The 20,151-nt window shown below is 42.6% G+C and overlaps 1 protein-coding gene across 6 annotated transcripts in view; it reads right to left on the minus strand.

Moving 5' to 3' along the window:
- The window catches only part of LOC121293612 (cdc42 effector protein 4-like), a 30,771-nt gene extending 11,570 nt beyond the window's left edge, over window positions 1-19,201 (minus strand). Inside the window, exon 1 of one of the 6 annotated variants that reach the window (XM_041216725.1) lies at window positions 19,110-19,201. The gene's annotated coding sequence lies outside the window, so the exon portion shown is untranslated. The other 5 variants (XM_041216727.1, XM_041216726.1, XM_041216729.1 and 2 more) reach the window with 5 other exon arrangements.
- Window positions 19,202-20,151: the final 950 nt, after the last annotated feature.

Below are 20,151 nucleotides of genomic sequence, written 5' to 3' on the forward strand. Positions count from 1 at the left end.
TTAGAAGGTATTATTATTTCAGTTTGAAAAAGTAGCTGGAACTACTATAGTTACAGTATGGACTATCCACAGGTACGATTCCAATTGCACACAAGCCGATTTTGCTTTGCCACTTAAAACACCTGAAGAAATCCTATTGTTTTGGAGAATTGACTTTATGTTCCTGCACTGCTATTATGCTTGCTGTTGAAAGCTGGTCTCTCTAGATATACTTGGCTTCTGCCTAGACAAGAGTAAAGAGAGAGAGAAAAACTACTCCCTTTGGCAGAAGGGTTGAGAAACAAAGGACACCAGCTTAAGGTGATTGGCGAAAGAACCAATGGCAACATGAAGAAAAGCTTTTTTTAAAAAAAGTAAATGCAGCAAGAAGTTACGGTCTGGAATGCACTGCCTAGAGTGTGGCGGAAGGAGATACAATCACTGCTTTCAAAACGCAGTTAGATAAGCACCTGAAGAGAAAAAGATTTGCAGGGCTATGGGGAAAGAACAGGGGAGCAGCCTAACCGACTTGCTCTTGCAAAGAGCCAGCATGGACAACACACTGAATGGCCTCTGTGCTGTAAAAGTTCTATCATTCTACTGTAAACCACGGGGATTGTGCAGTAGGATAAGTTCAAATTGTCTCATTTTTAGTTTGAAACTTGCAGGAAAAAATTATCACTCAAAACCTTGCAGCAGTGATGTGCAAGAGCTCTCCATTACTACAGAAATTACTCTGCATCATGTCCCTCACAATGTTTCACAAGAATAGTGGACAATCTGAGCTCAATGTTACACAGTTTGTTTACTCGCAAAGATCTAAGATGCTTCATTGTATGCAAGACAGAATATACTCTCTTGCATTTCACTTCTCTCCCAGAGACGCCATCTTTCAAATGAGGTATTAAACCACAGCTCTGCCTGCTTGTTCAGGTGGATGCAAAAAATCCCACTGAATTCAAAGAGATGGACTGTTATCCTAAATTCTATCAAAGGATTGGCCAGTATTTATCCTTCAACTAACATCACTGCAACTATTATCTGGTTATCTGGCACTCTGTTAACGTCTAAATTGGCTGCTGCATTTATCATTACAAGCGGTACTACAATTTATAAGAAATTAATTGGCTGTGAAACACTGGAACATCCCAAGGATGTGAAAGGCTTCACAAAGTCAATTTCCTTATTTTTTTGATTAATTTTCCAGTTATCAACACTCCTTTTCCCGGATCACCCAAGCCCTGCAACAACTGTAGTTGATGAGATTCTCATCCTTCGCCAATGGCACTCTGAACTGCTACAGGCAAGTACCAATTCTCTTTGTTCTTTGTCTGGATGGTGCCTTCCACAATGGTACAGCCAAAGTAGCAAAGCAGCAATGTTCGGGTAGGAGGATTTTCATGTGATAGAACATAGCGACACTTGTATTTTGTTACTGATAAATGAAAGCGTCTTAGTATAGCAATGGATGGTTGCAAGTTAACTACAGGGTGATAGGTGAACCAGAAATGCATTGGCATCAGTTACTTGTGCAGTGGTTCAAGAAGGCAGCTCACCACCACCTTCTCAAGGGCAACTGGGAATAGGCAATAAATGCTGGCCCAGCCAGCGAAGCCAACATTCCATGAATGAATAAAAGGGCACCAACAACAGTCTATTTCATATCCCATTCTCATCCACAACCATGTGCTCTGGAGCAAATGGCTTATTTGAGGTATGGAATGTATGCTTTATTCAGGCTAATTGGAGTAAGAATTGGAGCATAAAAACAAAAAACTGTTCTCATAACTAGACAGATATGAATATTGCCTCTAGCTAAGTTGGTCATACATAGATTTCTGTTTTGAATGCTCAATGGGGCAGAAAATTCCAAAGGTTCACCAATCTCAGTGAAGAAATTCCTCCTCATCTCAGTCTTAAATGGCCTACCCCTTATCCTGAGATTATGTCCCCTGCTTTTAGACTTACCAGCTAGGGAAAACATGTTATCTTTATCTACAGAATTAGCTGGAAAAACTCAGCAGGTCTGGCAGCATCGGCGGAGAAGAAAAGAGTCGATGTTTCGAGTCCCCATGACCCTTCGTCAGTTCTGTCGAAGGGTCATGGGGATTCGAAACGTCGACTCTTTTCTTCTCCGCCGATGCTGCCAGACCTGCTGAGTTTTTCCAGGTAATTCTGCTTTTGTTTTGGATTTCCAGCATCTGCAGTTTTTTGTTTTTATCTTTATCTATCCTGTCACACCCTGTAAGAATTTTGTAAATTTCAATGAGATCACCCCTCATTATTCAAAACTCTAGGGAATACAGGCCCAGTCTCCCAAATCTCTTTTCATAACACAACCCCACCATCCCAGGGATTAAGTGAACCTCCATTGCACTCCCTCTATGGCATTATATCCCTCCTTAGATAAGGGGACCAAAGCTGTACACAGTACTCCAGTGCAGTCTCACCAAGGCTCTATACAACTGCAGAAAGACATCTTTATGCCTCTACTCAAGTCCCTTGTGATGAAGGCCAACATACCATTTGCATTCCTAATTGCTTGCTGCACCTGTATGCCAGCTTTTAGTGACTCGTTATGGGCAGAAAGTTCATTGTGTCTGGACTCCGTAGAATTTCCAAACCATGATGAAAGTCATCGCTCCCACCAATTACAAAATATTCTCTGTTATTCCTATCAAAGTGGATAACTTCGCACTTATTCACATTAAATTATATTTGCCATGTTTTAGCCAATTCACTTAGTCTGTCCAAATCGTCTTGAAGCCTCCTTGCACCTCTTCACAACTTGCTTTCCCAATTTGATGTCAGCAAATTTAGAAATATTACAATTGGTCCCCACATCCAGATCATTTACTTAGATTGTGAACAGCTGTGGGCCTAGCACTATCCTTACAGTAGCACACTAGTAACAACCTGCCATCCTGAGAATGACCTGTTTATTCTTACTCTGCTTTCTGTCTGTGAATCAATTCCCAATTCATACTAGTATATCTCCCCCAGTCCAATACACTCTATTTTATTTACTAAACTCCTGTGTGGGACCTCATGAAATGCCTTCTGAAAATCCAAATACACCACATCCACTGGATCTCCTTTATCTATGCTACAAGTAATAATCTAAAAAATAACTCCAACTAGTTTGCCAAACATGATTTCCCTTTCACAAATCCATGCTGACTCTGCCCAATTTTACCATTCTTTTCTAAATATCCAGTTATCATATCCTTTGTAATAGATTCTAAAATTTTCCCTACTACTGATGTCAAACTAACAGGTTTGTAGTTCTCCATTCTCACTCTTCCTCCCTTCTTAAATAGTGGGGTTACATTTGCTACTTTCCATTCTGCACAAACCTTTCCAGAAGCTATAGAGTTTTGAAAGATAACCATCCACTACCTCTCTAGCCACCTCCTTCAACACTTTGGGATAACAAGCTCATCTGGTCCAGCGGATTTATCAACCTTCAATCCAGTTATTTTTTCAAGTGCTACCTCTTTACTAATATTAATTTATTTTAGTTCCTCAGTTTCACAAATCCCTTGGTCGCCTAGTATTTCCGGAAGATTTTCTGCATCTGCTTTTACAGAAGATACAAAGTAACTGCTTGGTTCCTTCATTTCCCGGTTCACTATAAATTCTCCTGTTCCTGTCTGTAATGGGCCTACCTTTGTCCCAGCTAATCGTTTTCTTTCCACACACTTTTACCTTTACAGTCTTTATGTTCTTTGCTAGTTTGCATTCATATTCTCTTTTCCCTTTCTTAATCAGTTTCTCCTTTGCTGGGTTCTAATTTGCTCCCAATCCTCGGGCTTACCACCTTTTTTTGGTATCCTTATAAGCCACTTCCTTTGATCTAATGCAATTTAACTTCTTTGCTTAACCACAGTTGATTTACCTTTCCCCTTTGGGTGTTTGTGCCTTTGAGAAATGCATATCTGTTGTAAGCCATGTAATGTTTCTTTAAATACTTCAATTTTAAAAAATAAATAAATAAAGCCACTGCCTGTGTGCCGTCAAATCTTTTAGTGTATTTTCCCAATCCACCATAGCCAACTTGCCCCTCATACCTACATAGTTTATTTTCTTCAGATTTAAGACCCTAGTTTGAGAATGAACTATATCACATTCAAAACAAAAACAGAATTACCTGGAAAAACTCAGCAGGTCTGGCAGCATCGGCGGAGAAGAAAAGAGTTGACGTTTCGAGTCCTCATGACCCTTCGACAGAACTTAGTTAGTTCTGTCGAAGGGTCATGAGGACTCGAAACGTCAACTCTTTTCTTCTCCGCCGATGCTGCCAGACCTGCTGAGTTTTTCCAGGTAATTCTGTTTTTGTTTTGGATTTCCAGCATCCGCAGTTTTTTTGTTTTTATCTATTGTTGTTTATATCACATTCAAACTTAATGCACTTATATTATGGTCACTTTCCCCAAAGGCTCCTTTCACAGCAAGGTTATTAATTTGTCCTTTATTAATTTCCCACAACACCAAATCCAAAAAAAAAATCCCTAGTTGGCTCCTCAACGTACTGCTCCAGAATCCCATCTCATACACATTCCAGGAATTTCTCCTCCGGAGCGCAGTTGTTTAGTCATGAAGACAGGAGGCAAGTATGGTTCAGTTCAACCATTCCTCTTATAATCATGACTGTTTACTCGGATTCGTTCATCTGCCCTTTTGTAATTTTGGCTCCGATTGCCAAACTGCAGCAGTCGCCTCTCCGGGTGCCCACGACCACGCCTAACTACCGCAAAATAACTTATACACCACTGTTCCCAACTCTTAGCTGATTTTGGGGGTGGACCATCAGCTGGCGGTTTAAAAAAAGGCCTTGGAAATACAAAAGGGATGAAATGCAGCTGAGCACTGCGGAGAATTGGCTCTTACAATCACCTCTATATCAGGACAGGGGGCGGTAAACCACGAACTCCAGCACTCAACCAACATGAGCAAACAGTGACATCATGCTCAGAAAGTCGCAGTGCCCGGACTAATCTATCAAAGTATTGCACAGAAACCGAAATAAAATTCTAAAGCAATCAAGCTCACCCGATTAATAAACCCTCAAATAACCGATAACCCTCAAAATCTGTAATCCAAGCATTTAAAAATGGTAAGTACTGCAATAATATCCTTTTCGATCGCGGTTCGGATCTTGGAGTTTCGAAGACACAACCGATCCGTTCCTTTTAATCGATTTTTTTTAAGGCAGAAAAGTTGATTCCAGCTTCTTGTGAAACTGGGATCCCGACTCCTTAAACCGCGTTAAGTTGTCGCATCTGAAGGAGCGATTCTCAAGGTTTCTCCGCAGACTTACTGGAACAGAAAATCGTAGACTTTGACTGTGTCGTTGAAAGAGTACACAACTCCAACCGGGATAGGTGACGCAGTTTGAGCCAGTACACCATCTCCTCCCCTTTAACTCTCACATACACAGATCCACGTGGAAAACTACACACCAGAAGTCTTCATTCACGTAGTTAGAGTAGGACGTACAACGGGAGCTTACTCAACAGAATGCTATGTGTTAGAATGCAGATGTCAAAAGGTAGTTTTATTTATTACATATACAGAGAATGAAACAATAGGTTTCCAGATGTACAATTAGCATTGCAGATGTGAACCACACAGATTGGGTCAATCTCAGGTTGGATATCTAGGATCTTGAGTTAGCTAAACCACTAAACTTCTCCACAACCCTCGAGGATAGCAAGAACGTTAAATCATCTCCTTTCTTTCCATGACATCTCAGTCGCAGCACAAATAACTGCTTAACATCAACGCAGTATTTCAGAGTGCAGGCACGGAGGTGTCAGGGAAAACCGAAGTAAGTGGGAATCAAGGCCAGAACTCCTTTAATAATTTAAGTCATACTAGGCACAATAGGAAGAAACCAATCATTTCAGCCCTAGGACATCACTGGAGGAGTTCACGGCAGCGCTCTAGGCCGACAATGTTCAGTTGTTTCACTGTTAATAGGTGTAGTCTAAACCCAATAGTGGAAGGGAGGTGGAGGAAGAAATATGCGGACAAATTAGGGAACTGAGTGAAAAGGGAATTTCAGCTACCCTGATATTAATTGGATAGAAGAGGTAGGTACGGGGGATAAGGAAAATTGAGTTCTTACATTGTGCGCTGGGGGGTTGGTCATGGGGGTTCACAGGGTAGGGGCGAGGGCAATTGTTCTTGTATTAGGTCATTCATTTTGGTAATCTTTTCTGTAGCACATTTCATTAGGTGGACTGTATATTTAAAAGTAACACCTCCATTCAGACATGAAATTAGTCTGATCACTTCCCTCATAACAAGGACCAATGATCACTTGAATGCAATTTACCCAATATTGTGATACATACTCAGGTTATAACCATTGGAATGGATGTTCCTCTACCTTCCTAAAGGTAGGTGTCAGTATCTGGAATTTCCCTATTACACATACCAAACCAATCTGCTAATGCTCAAGTCAAAATCTCCCACTTATGCAATAGACAATTTCAAAATGTTTTCATTGTAGGATTTCAAATGTGAGTCCATATAAAGATCATGGTATTATACAATCACATTCATAAATTCCACAGTGAAGTGTAATCTCAATTGTAAATATAGCTGGAAGGGAGGAATGGAATCCCAAAATGGGGGAATGGATCATGATAATTAGAACAATCTCAGTTCCTGTCCCTTTCTATTATACTTGTGGAAATAGTAACTATAATAGTAACTAAAATGCTTCATGATGGTGAGAAAGAAGGACATTAAGTATCAGATTAGAGAAAAGCCAACTGAGTGCTGAGAATAGAACTTGTGAAAATAAGATTGGCAATTTTGGCTAGCAACAATGGGAAATATTTAGAATGATGTTCAGAGTGCAGGTAAAATATCACAGGTAAGAGAATGCGAAGAGACTAGGAGAGATCAAAAACAACTAGGAAGGTAAAGAGAATTTACAAAACTAAATTATCAAGGAACATAAAACAAAGTATTTTACAGACACCAATAAAAAAGGAAGGCTGCAATGCAAATAGAACAAGGAATAGACAGGGACCATAGGAAATGACATACATGGCAGAAACTGTTTTGCTCTGGTACTTATGGGAGACAGAATGGGTAGATATGACATTAAGTCACAAGTAAGAAGTGCATTTTAAATAAAAAGGGAATGTTTTGAATAATCTAAAGCTCAGGATAAAGCCACTGGTCTGGATGGATTGCATCCATGCGTTTTAAGAGAATATAGGCAAGAGCCAGAAGCATTAGCACACATTTTAATAATTCTTTAAAAAAGGTGCAATTCCAAAAAACTGGCAGATAACTAATGTAATTTCTATATTACCATCACCGAATCTCCTACCATCAACATCCTGGGGTTTACCACTGACCAGAAACTGAACTGAACCAGTCATATAAAAACTGTGGCTACAAGAATAGGTCAGAGGCTGGGGATTCTGTGGCAAGTAATTCAACTCCTGACTCCCCAAAGCCTGTCCACCATCTATAAGGCACAAGTCAGAGTGTGATGGAATACTCTCCACTTGCTTAGATGATTGCAGTTCCAACAACACTCAAGAAGCTCGGCACCATCCAGGGCAAAGCAGCCCGCTTGATCAGTACCCCTTCCACCACCTTAAACATTCACGCCCTCCACCACTGATGCACAGTGGCAGCTGTGTACACCATTTACAAGATGCACGATAGCAACTTGCCAATGCTCCTTCAAAAGCAACTTCCAAACCAGTGACCTCTGCCACCTGGAAAGACAGGGGCAGTTGGACACATGGGAACACCACTTCCTGCGAGTTCCCCTATTTCTACATCTTAAGGACATCGAGGGATACAGGGATTGTTCAGGAAAATGGTGTTGAAGGAGATGATCAGCTATTCTCATTGAATAGCAGCACAGGCTCGAAGGGATGATGGCCTAGTCCTGCTCCTATTTCTTATGTTCTAATAGAGATCTTTGCATTTGTGAAAGGTTGATAGAATGGATAGAGAGAACACATTTCCTCTTGTGGGGAAAAGCACAACTAGAAGCCATCAAAGTTTGATAGTCACCAAGAAATTCAACATGGAATTCAGAAAAAAAACTTTACCCAAGTGTGGTGAGAATGTGAAACCTGCTACCACAGGGAGTGGTTGAAGCAAATTGTATAGATGTATTCAAGGGGAGTTAGACAAGCACGAGGGAGAAAGGAATACAGGGTTACGATGGTAGATTTAGATGAAGAAATATAGGAGACTAGAGTGGAGCATAAATGCCAGCATGGACCACTTGGGCCAAATGGCTGCATTCTGTGCCTTATATTCTATGTAACTCTGTGTAATGACCTTCACTTGTATCATAAGGTCATACATGATGTGCACAATGATGACTGCATAAAATTCTTATTCCTTATGACAATGAAATAGTCCATGCCTGCATGAAGCAAGACCTGGATAACACCCAGACTTGATCTAATAGCAAGTAACATTTCTGCCACACAATTGCCAGGGCCATTGCCAAGAAGAGAGAGCCTAACCAAATTCTTTGACATTCGATGGCATTACCATCACACATTTTACACCATCAACATCCTAGGGAACACCAGTGGCTAGAAACTGAACTGCAACAGTCATGCAAATATCATGGTTACTAGATACTGGCATATCAGGGCTGTAGCTTGTACTACCAGCAGGATACATGCAGCAAATTGTCAAAAATTTTTTGGCAGAACCTTCCATACTATCCTCATGGGTAATGGAGGTCACCAAAGGGCAATAGGCCTTCGGGAACATCACTTCCAAGTTCCCCTAGTCCATCACTCTTCTTGCATGATTGTCAAGTCAAAGGGCTAATAACAGCACTGCTTACCAGTTCCCCAGCTGCATGCTGCCCTTGGCCATTTTCCCCAGAGGCAGGATGGGGAACGGTGGCAGGGCTACTGTGGTGAGGAGCTGATTAAGCTAATTAATAATCATAAGGCCAACTGAAAGAGCCCAACTGGAGTTTACTCCATTGGACCAGTTTAACAGTCTGGAGGTGGCCTCCCAGTGGCAGAGTAGGCAACGCTCCAGACAAATTTAGAGGTCCTCCCTGGGCTGCTTTGTGAGGGGGGATCTCCCTACTTACAGTGTTGCAACTGTCATTTTTAGTTTAAACTTTGAAAAAGTTCAGGTGGTGCCTCCATTTTGAAATGCCTCCATTTTGAAATGCCTCACTCTCGCTTACCTGCCAAGGCATCCTGTTGCTGCTCTCAAGTTGGAAAAACCCTGATTGGCCATCTGGTTTGGAGAGCCAGCCTGCCATACTTAACTGGATGGTGAGTCCACCCTCTGGCCAATAATTGGCTTCTCTGGCAGAAACTGCATTTACTGACTGTTTCTCTCAGTGCAGACTTCTGATTCCATTTGAGCCTGATAGCAGTGCTTAGAAGCCCACAGGAAAATCCTGAAGAAACTATTTATCTGCATTGTGGTAGTACCTTCAATATGACTGTTGCATTTTAAGCAACTGAGGATGAGCTATATATGCCAACCTTGCCAGCAATACTCTCATCCCAAAGAGTGGTTTAAAAGCGATGGTAGGATTTTGCCTTCACTAATCTTTAAGGTTTTTGCCTTCACTAACCTATATGGATATCGATTTAGTGTTCATTATTTTATGAACAAAACAATAAAGTTACTAGTTTAAACTTTTGGCCTCTTGCCTGTCGCAGTTTAACTTGAAATAGTGTTCCAACTGTATCGGGATGTTCAACCTGCAGCCATAGGATCAATAAGGCCTTAGGGCCCTGAAAATCCATTCCTCAAAACACTGACAACTTATTTGTGGCACTCTTAAGTCAAGGCAATTCAACCCGATTCGCATTGATTTGTCCACTAAATGTTGTGGTGCCAATAGGATGGAAAGGGCCCAAGGGTGAGATTTTTTTTGAAGGGCCCTTCTTGAGACTTTCTTGAAGGCTTTGAGTTTCAGGTTGAGTTTTTGGTTTTCACGGGCTCCTTTTCATTTCAACGTGAATTCAGGATACCATTCTTCCTTAGTATTTTCTCTTAAATTTGGATTCTAAATACAATTCCCAATTAACAATAACAAAATAAAGTCAGGTTCACCAAATTCCACTGAAACAGATTGTAGGCTACAGAGAAAGAGTATGGATGTACATCTACAGAAATAAAGTTCAACATAAGAAATGAGGATCAATGCTGTAACCTAATCAAGAATTTCAACTAATTTGAGTTTCACTGACAAGTTAGATGAATGTTTCCTCTGTGCAGGATAAATAACATCCTTGCAACTCAATTCTGGTTTATGTCACTTTCTTAGAAATCAGTTCAAAAAAACCAAGTTACTGGAAAGAATTTAACAAAACAAAACCACAAGATAATGCTCTACCACCTCTCTCCAACCCCCACTAGGGTGTGAGGGAGACACACACAGTCGAGCTGCTGCTCGCCAGTGCCGGCCACTCCCAAGGTGCAAACCTGCCCAAGTTGAAGCCAAGCCCGGAGGCAGTTATAGACGGATCCCCCAGGTACCGGATCTGGGGCTAGTGAGGCTCTGCCGCCAGAGGAACAAGTGCAGGACACAGCGTGGAGCCTGTGGCAGCTCCACCTTGACAGGCAACAGATTCAGCAGCTGATTCCTGCTCAGACCAAAGCCAAGACACTCCTCCAAAGCTGGTCTCCAGTTCCTGGTCGGCCACATCCACTGGCTACTGCACTAGGGTCACTATGCTGAGAGCGTCACGGCCAGAACCCCCGCCTGGCTAAGAAGCTGGAACAGCAACATCGGAGAATCAATCTGTGCTGAGAGCAGCAGCTCCTCATAGATTCTCTCGCACGTGCTCACTGTTCCTCCAATCAAAATACATGGGGCAACTTTTTAAAAAATTTTTTCACTCCCATCATTGATTTTTCAGGGCTATTTGTGGAGTTTCCAAGGAAAATTCACCCTCCGCCTCCATGTATATGAACCCTGCAAAGTACTCTTAAGCATGTTCTGATTTAGGATTGACTAGGGCAATTGAGATAATTGACAAACTTACAGAAGCACTGATTTAAAGAGTGGTGTTTGAGCCTTCATAGAATGCACTTACCCTGACACAAAAGAAAAAAGATTGCACACGCCTGGTTTGCTATAGTTATTGAACTCTACAAGGTCTCTCTACCTCACTTCAAGGCTAAAAGGACCAAATTTGACTGCTCTTTCTTCATGACCCATCATTGAATGCTCAGGACAAATCTTAGGGCTTCTAAATCTAGGGCTTGAATCTTTGCCTTATTTCTCAGGAAGCAGAGCTGCCCACAGTTATTTGTAATCTGATTCAAACCAATTAGTTTCTTCACAAGTTCACCTGATGCACATCTTTAATAGTATTCTGTTTTGACTTTCGTTGAGCATTCTATTTGATTTGTCAATTGCTGTGCAGTAATGATTTGACACATTAATACCCAAGCCTTTCAACTTCACCCTCATTTCAGCAATACTCATGAACTTTGTGTCACCCAATTTTCTTTCCATATGGAATACGCAAACATGTCTGTACAGCTATCCCTCACTTAGCAAACCTCACGTTTTTTAATAAACAGCCTGCTAAACAAAAATCACTTTCCCATAAGAAAGCATGTAATCAAGGTGGGTTGCGTTCCTGACCTGCAATTTTTACATTAAAACCTATTGGCTGCCTTGAACTGGCCCAAAGACCCTCCCTTTTTCTACTTACTACTCTTCCTAGCTTACCTCCACTCTGACACCTCCATCTCCTCAACCCCTTCACCATCTCACTCATTCCCTCCAATTCATCAACACTCTGCCAAACCCTTAGCTGCTTCCCCATCTGAGCTCTCACAATGAGCTCTAGCAAAGACTTGGGAGAGGAACGGAGGAGTCAGGAGAGGGAAGTGGCAGACCGAGCATATGCAGTCACAACAAGGTTCTTGGTAATGCACGATAACCATGCTAAAATACAAGTGGAGGCAATACTATTCGGCTAAGTTCAGTTATTTACAAACCATGCCAAATTGAAAAAGCACTCTCAGAACACACTTCTTCAAAAAAATTCTTTCATGGGATGTGGGTGTCATTGGCTAGGCCAGCATTTATTGCCCATCCCTAACTGGTGGTGGTGAGCTGCTTCTTGAACTGCTGCAGTCCCAGTGGTGTAAGAACATCTCATTGCTGTTAGGGAGGCAGTTCCAGGATTTTGCGGTCTGTCTGCAAGAATGACCCAAACTTCCCTGTCGCTTGCCATTTTAACACTCCACCCTGCTCTCTTGCCCACATGTCTATCCTTGGCTTGCTGCATTGTTCCAGTGAAGCCCAACGCAAACTGGAGGAACAACACCTCATTTTCCGACTAGGCACTTTACAGCCTTCCGGACTGAATACTGAATTCAATAACTTTAGGTCTTGAGCTCCCTCCTCCATCCCCACCCCCTTTCTGCTTCTTCCCCCTTCCTTTTGTTTTTTCCAATAAATTATATAGATTTTTCTTTTCCCACCTATTTCCATTATTTTTAAATATTTTTAAATCTTTTATGCTCCCCCCACCCCCACTAGAGCTATACCTTCAGTGCCCATTCTTAATTAGCACATTCATTTAGATAATATCACCAACTTTAACACCTATGTGTTCTTTTGTTCTGTTGCCTGTGACATCTTTTGATGATCTGCTTCTATCACTGCTTGTTTGTCCCTACAACCACACCAACCCCCTCCACTTCTTCCCCCCCCCCCCCCCCCCCCCCCCCCCCCCCACCCAAACACACCTTAAACCAGCTTATATTTCACCCCTTTCTTGGATTCACCTAGTTCTGTCAAAGGGTCATGAGGACTCAAAATGTCAACTCTTTTCTTCTCCGCCGATGCTGCCAGACCTGCTGAGTTTTTCCAGGCAATTCTGTTTTTGTCCAGGATTTTGACCCAGCGATATATTTCCAAGTCAGGATGGTGACTGGCTTGAAGGGGAACTTCCAGTTGCTGGTGTCATCATGTGTCTATTGCTCTTGTCCTTCTGGGAAGTAGTGGTCATGGGTTTGGAAGGTGCTGTCTAAGGAAGCTTGGCGAGTTCCTGCAGTGCATCTTGTAGATGGTTCACACTGCTGCCACTGTGCGTGAATGTTTGTGGATGCAACGCCAATCAAACAGGCTGCTTTGTCCTGGATGGTGCCAAGTTTCTTGAGTGTTGTTGGAGCTGCTCTCAGCTAGGCAAGTGGATAGTATTCCATCACACTCCTGACTTGTGCCTTGGTAGATGGTAGACAGGCTTTGGTAGTCAAGAGGTGAGTTACTTGTCGCAGAATCCATAGCCTCTGACCTGCTCTTCTAGCCACTGTATTTATATGGCTAGTCCAGTTCAGTTTCTGGTCAATGGTAGCCCCCAGGATGTTGATAGTGGGGGATTCAGTGATGGTAATGCTATTGAATGTAAAAGGGCGATGGTTAGATTCTCTCTTGTTGAAGATTGTCATTGTCTGGCATTTGTGCGGCACGAATATTACTGGCCATTTGTCAGTCCAAACCTGGGGATACCTGTATTAAAAACAAAAACAGAAATACCTGGAAAAACTCAGGTCTGGCAGCATCGGCGGAGAAGATAACTGTATTAAGTTTCACCTCCTACTGTTCAGCTCACTTGCATGTTAATCCAACTTATTTTGTAAGCCCCCTAGTTGTATCCTCACAGTTTGCAAATTTATGTCCTAATGATATATAGTTCCACAACCCTCCGGTACATTCCCTAAATCGTCTTTTTTAAAGCATAAGCCTAGACAGCAAGTCTTAGCAAGTTGTTCAATTTTTGTTTGAATGAGATTGTTTTTGATATTTACCACTTATCCTTGAAGTTCATCACATCTGAAAAGTGCTTAACAATGAATTAAAGTAGTGAACTTGTTCAGAATCTGCCCAACAGGAGTTACTGGATTGTGAACTTGAATTGAAACTATTCATGAAAACAAGAATGGAAATTTTAAAATCAAGGTGTTCACTGACTGGGAGCCAGTATCAGTCAGCGATCATAAAGCAATAGGTAAATGGAGTTTGGTGCAAGTAAAGACACAGGCAGAGTTTTTTTTAAAATTATATCAAGATTATGGGCGGTAGAATGTGCAAGGCTAGCCAGGTGTGAGTGGAATAGTCAGTTAAGAATGGAAGGGCAGTGGAAGAGGGCTGAATGATTAGCCATATCAAAGGCCACAAAGACTATGGACAAGGAATAATACGATTATAGTCTCAAAAGGATGCTGTTGGCAACACTACCCAGAATCATCTCAATTCTCTGGACAAGATGGAAATCTAACAAATGGATTTGAGTGAGAAATAAACTGCGAGGTCAAAGTGATCAAGTAATAGGAATCAAAACCTACCTGTGCTAAAACCCCTGAACCTCAGGTTTGAGGATGTGCGGGTGGAAGTTGGGAAAGTAGGAATTACACTTGAATGTGGTAGAAATGAGCATGTGGAAATTATCAGAGCAGCTGAGCCAGCAATATTGTGATGACTGGAGCGTAAGTCAGGTGCAGCTGAAGGAAGATTCCCCCCTCCCAGCCCTGGACAGAGGGTGATTGCAGGAACGCAAGGAAAGTTAAATGTTGAGAGAGATGAGAAAGTTAGCAAATCAAGACCTCAGAAGACAACATCAACAGGATGGACTTATTCAAGAGTAGGGAGTTTATGCTCAAAAAGGTTAATGGGCAGGGGAGGGGGAGAAGTGACAAAATATAGGAAATTTAGGTGAAGATTGAAGTCACTTGAGAAGAATCACATAGTGCCTAGTAGTGTCCACCATCTGGCTGAACTTGTTCTCACACTGAACAATTTCTCCTTAAACTCCTCTCACTTCCTCCAAATAAAAGATGTGCCTTATGGGTACTCGCATGGGCCCCAGTTATGCCTGTCTCTTTATGGGGTATGTGGAACATTCCTTGTTCCAGTCCTACTCCGGCCCCCTCCCACAATTCTTTCTCAGGTGCATCGTGATTGCTTCAGTGCTGCTTCATGCTCTCGTCTGGACCTGGAAAAATTTATTAATTTTGCTTCCAATTTCCACCCCTCCATCATTTTCACATGGTCCATCTCTGACACTTCCCTTCCTTGACCTCTCTGCCTCAATTTCTGGTGAGAGACTATCCACCAATATTCATTACAAGCCTATCGACTCCTACAGCTACCTCGGCTACAGCTCCTCACACCCTGCTTCCTGTAAGGACTCCATCCCATTCTCTCAGTTCCTTCACCTTCGTCGCATCTGTTCTGATGATGCCACTTTCCAAAATAGTTCCTCTGACATGTCTTCCTTTTTCCTTAACCGAGGTTTTCCACCCACGGTGGTTGACAGGGCCCTCAACCGTGTCCGGCCCATCTCCCACGCATCCGCTCTCACACCTACCTCTCCCTCCCAGAACCATGATAGGGTCCCCCTTGTCCTCATTTATCACCCCACCAACCTCCGCATTCAAAGGATCATCCTCCGCCATTTCCGCCAACTCCAGCATGATGCCACCACCAAACACATCTTCCCTTCACCCCCACCGGCGGCATTCCGCAGGGATTGTTCCCTCCGGGTGACCCTGGTCCACTCTTCCATCTCCCCCTACACCTCAAACCCCTCCAACGGCACCTTCCCAAGCAACCGCAGAAGTTGCAACACCTGCCCCTTTACTTCCCCTTTCCTCACCGTCCAAGGGCCCAAACACTCCTTTCAAGTGAAGCAGAATTTCACTTGTACTTCCCTCAATTTAGTCTACTGCATTCGTTGCTTCCAATGCAGTTTCCTCTACATTGGAGAGACCAAACGCAGACTGGGTGACCGCTTTGCAGAACACCTTCGGTCTGTCCGCAAGCATGACCCAGACCTCCCTGTCACTTGCCATTTCAACACTCCACCCTACTCTCATGACCACATGTCCGCACTTGGCCTGCTGCATTGTTCCAGTGAAGCTCAACACAAACTGGAGGAACAGCACCTCATCTTCCAACTAGGCACTTTACAGCCTTCCGGACTGAATATTGAGTTCAACAATTTTAGATCGTGAACTCTCTCCTCCATCCCCACCCCCTTTCCGATCCCCCCCCTTTTTTCCTCCAATAATTTATATAGATTTTTCTTTTCCCACCTATTTCCATTATTTTTAAATGTATTTCCATCCATTGTTTTACCTCTACCTTTTAGCCTATTTCGATCCCTTCCCTTCACCCCACCCCACTAGGGCTATCTGTACCTTGCTTGTCCTGCTTTCTACCCTTAATTAGCACATTCCTTAGATAATATCACCACCTTCAACAGCTCTTTATCCTTTTGTCTATGACATCTTTTGGCTATCTCCACCTTTCACTGGCCCTCAATCCAGCTCTACACCCCCCCAATCCCCCCTTAAACCAGCTTATATTTCACCTCTTTTCTATTTTTATTTAGTTCTGTTGCAGAGTCACACGGACTCTAACTATGTTCCTCTCCGCAGATGCTGCCAGACCTGCTGAGTTTTTCCAGGTATTTTTATTTTTGTTTTTTCACTTAGTGCTTACTTGGTTGTGAGAAAACATGGCCTGCCTAATGCTGGGATCTGGGGCTTGCTTTACTACAGAGTTTCAAGAATCTGCCATGGAATTCCTCAATTATTTTCTTCCATGGCTAAACAATGGAAGGGGAAAGAGGAGAAAATAGCGACTTAATTGCCTGATTTTAAAAAAAGCGTGTTCCCATTTATGAAACTTTCTAGGCTCAAAGCAAAACGTTTGGAGCAAAAACTTTAAGTGCTCCTTGGTTTGCTGGCCTGCTTCATTCATCATTCTTTCAATGATCAGGAAGTTAGCCATTTCATAGTATTGTGTAAAATTGTGCAAAGAAAAAGGTGTTACATAATTCAGGAGGAATAAAAGCTGAAAATGCCCTTTTGAGTGGAATAATTCAGAATAAAAACAACTGAAATGAAAAGCAAGCTGAGAACTGCAGATATCCCATGGAGGAATTTCATGACAGAGCTTATACAGAATTTTATGTTCATCTAAGCTCAAAATACAATCTAAATATTCCACTTTCTGCCAAAAAGTCACTGCATGCCAACTCCCTATGTCCTCAAGGAAAAATCATAAGTACTATAGAACATTTTCTCCTCATACTACCCATAATCTGCATATTTTTAAAACCACACCACCACTTTGAATTTTCATTTTCTCTATCATTTTCAGCCTTGATAAAGGTAATACAATCAGCTTTGATCCTTCACCAAGGCTTTCTCATTAAAGGAGGGCCAATGGTGGTAGTAGTTTTTGTGCAACACAATTTATATGCCATAAAACACTGATTTCGGGGGCTAAAGGTGGTATAATTTGCAAATGCCTTCTTATGGAAGTGATACAAATAAAATCAATAGATGCCAAAATAAAAAAAGTCTGTTCCAGCTATTAAAATATCTTATGAGAAAACAGGAGCAAAAGAAAGAGGATCTTAATTATTTCCTTTTCACAAATCTACAGTCCACATCTGCCAACTGGCACTAATTGGAGTTTTAAATAAAGCAACTGCAAAAAAAATATACTCAGATCCATATACTTGAAATAGTTTGCAATCACCATATAAGTAGCACTTCAGGTTAATAGCATACTAAAAATTCCATTTGTATGTCACTCAAAAGAAACATAAACCCAAAGAAAACATTTTACTTTAAATGTAATCTTAATACAGGGCATAAAATCGAACTGTTCCTATATAGCTTTCAGAATGCCCATTTAAATTCTTGGCAGAAAACCCACTAGTTAAAAAAAATTCTGCTGCTGCCCCAGGTTTAAATTGATCTTTACAGAGTTGGCAAATGTCAGGCCAGAATGGGTAGCTGCATTCATGGCAGGCAAAGGCAGGGAAATTAAAGCGAAAACACCAAGCCTGACTGATTGCAATGTCTCAACCAGTGATAGGAAACGCATACATATTTGGATTGAATGATCCTCCCTAATGTCCTAAAGTCAAAGAGCTTAATGACAACTCAAGGTTCTCTATACATGAAGAAGGGATACTTGGGTGTGTATTGAAGAGCTTGCCTTATCCACAGAATCAAACCTAACTGTACATGGCAACGTATACAGAGCTACATGGAGACTACAAAGGGGAAGCAGGCCTTCGAGGCGAACCAATCCACACTTCGTGTTTATATCCTCCACCTGAACAGTCATCCTAATCCCACGCGTCTGCCCTATTTCCATACACCTCTCCTTCAATCACCTATCTGAGCCATCCTTAAAACCACCAACACAGGTAGTGTATTCCATAGGGTCTGTGAAACAAAACACTCCTGCTCGAAGAGAAAAGCATACATGTAAAAACACATGGCTAACAGTAGGGCGTAGTTCCACATATTTATACGGTTAAACATTTACTAGTAATAGTGATGATGCAGTTACAAAAGGGAGTTAGAGTTGTTTGTGCAGAATGAAGCAGATAATTCACTTTACTTCACTTATGTGTAAAATGCACAGAATAAATACAGAGAACATTTGACTGGGACAGATTGTCTAGCTTCGTTGAAGTCCCATTTCGCTAAGTTAGTCTCCGAACGGGAGGGGAAGAAACAAAAGGGAAGGACTCCCATTCCCGATGGCTGGAAAGGTGTCCATCGGGGCAAGAAAGGTTTCTTGCGGATGCGACAAAGGTTTCAGCCCAGTTCACTTTACAGTCAAGTGTCCATATGGCTGGAATAATAAAGCGGTGCCATCGACCGTGCTGGGGGCGGGTGTGAAGCCCGCCCGCCACCCACCCTCCCTCCCTCCCTCGGGCAGGACCTCTCGCTCTGGGTGTGAGCAGGCGGCTCGAGCGCGCGCGCGCCCCGGGAGACGGAACGGCCGCCGTTAACGGTCGCCGCTCGCGAGCACAACGAGCCAGATCCCAACGGAATTCGAACGCCCGGCTCGAGCCCGAGACCAACGCAGTGAGGACCCCTCCGTCGTGGGGTGGGGGGTGGAAACGTCCAAGGTTAAAACTCACTCAGAGCAAATATAAAGAACGGCGACACTCCACCAGAATAGACAACGCCGGACGGTATAAACCCGCAGCAACGGTGAACGCCCCTACACCAATGACAGTAGTTACGATTTACATTAAATTAGGAGAATCCCTCCACCTGTACGCAACTGTCCAGTAATTCCAAACGCCTCCTACCTCCGGCTCCGGGGTTTAATTTTTCACCCCCGCCTGTTCTTTTTTCTCTCTCTGTTCCCTTTACGTTTACTCATTGTGTGGAATCGCTCCGAGGTGGGGGGGGGAGTTCTGTTCACAAGGCCGTCCAATCACCGCCTGAAACGTCACTGAGCGCGTCATTCCAACCAAGAGCCAATGAACTGCTTCTTCAGGATCACCGACTCACCAGCAGCATCATTCAAAAAATGTAGTATTGCAGAGGCGTTCAGGTAGAGTGGTGCGTATATAAAAACAAAAAACTGCGGATGCTGGAAACCCAAAACAAAATTACCTGGAAAATCTCAGCAGGTCTGGCAGCATCGGCGGAGAAGAAAAAAGTTGACTTGAAGGGTCATGAGGACTCGAAACGTCAAGTTTTTGTTCTTCTCCGCCGATGCTGCCAGACCTGCTTAGTTTTTCCAGGTATTTCTGGGTTTTTTTGACTGTTTACCAATATTCATTACGAGCCCACCGACTCCCATGGCTACCTTGACTACACCTCTTCACACACTGCTTACTCCATTCTGCCAGTTTCTCTGTCTCCGTCACATCTGTTCTGATGATGCTACCTTCCAAAATGGTGCTTCCAACATATCTTACTTTATCCTCAGCCAAGGTTACCACCCCCCCAACAACTGTCCGACCTGCACTTGCCTGCACTTCCCTCCCAGAACCAGACTCACTACTGTAATGCACTTCTTTAATAAAAAAACACATACACTAATTATGAGGATGCTCTGGACAGTACCACAACTCTAATTTTACTTAAGTTCCATAACTATCATCCTAGGAATAGTGTACCTTTGAGAACTTGAGCTCATTGGCAACCTTTTCCAGCAATCTTGAATTTCAAATCTGAGTACCCTCATTATTAGCAACTGATACTTGAGCTTCTTTATTTTGGAGGATTTATAATTCAGTTCACTTTTGCACATTTGCAATGGAAACTCCCTGCCCCCTTTCTCCACACTCTCCTCCATGATGGCTAATACTTTGCTGAGTTGTTGAGCTGTACTGACCAAAG

The sequence above is a fragment of the Carcharodon carcharias genome, chromosome 22 (assembly GCF_017639515.1).
Source record: "Carcharodon carcharias isolate sCarCar2 chromosome 22, sCarCar2.pri, whole genome shotgun sequence".
NCBI classification, from domain to species: Eukaryota; Metazoa; Chordata; class Chondrichthyes; order Lamniformes; family Lamnidae; genus Carcharodon; species Carcharodon carcharias.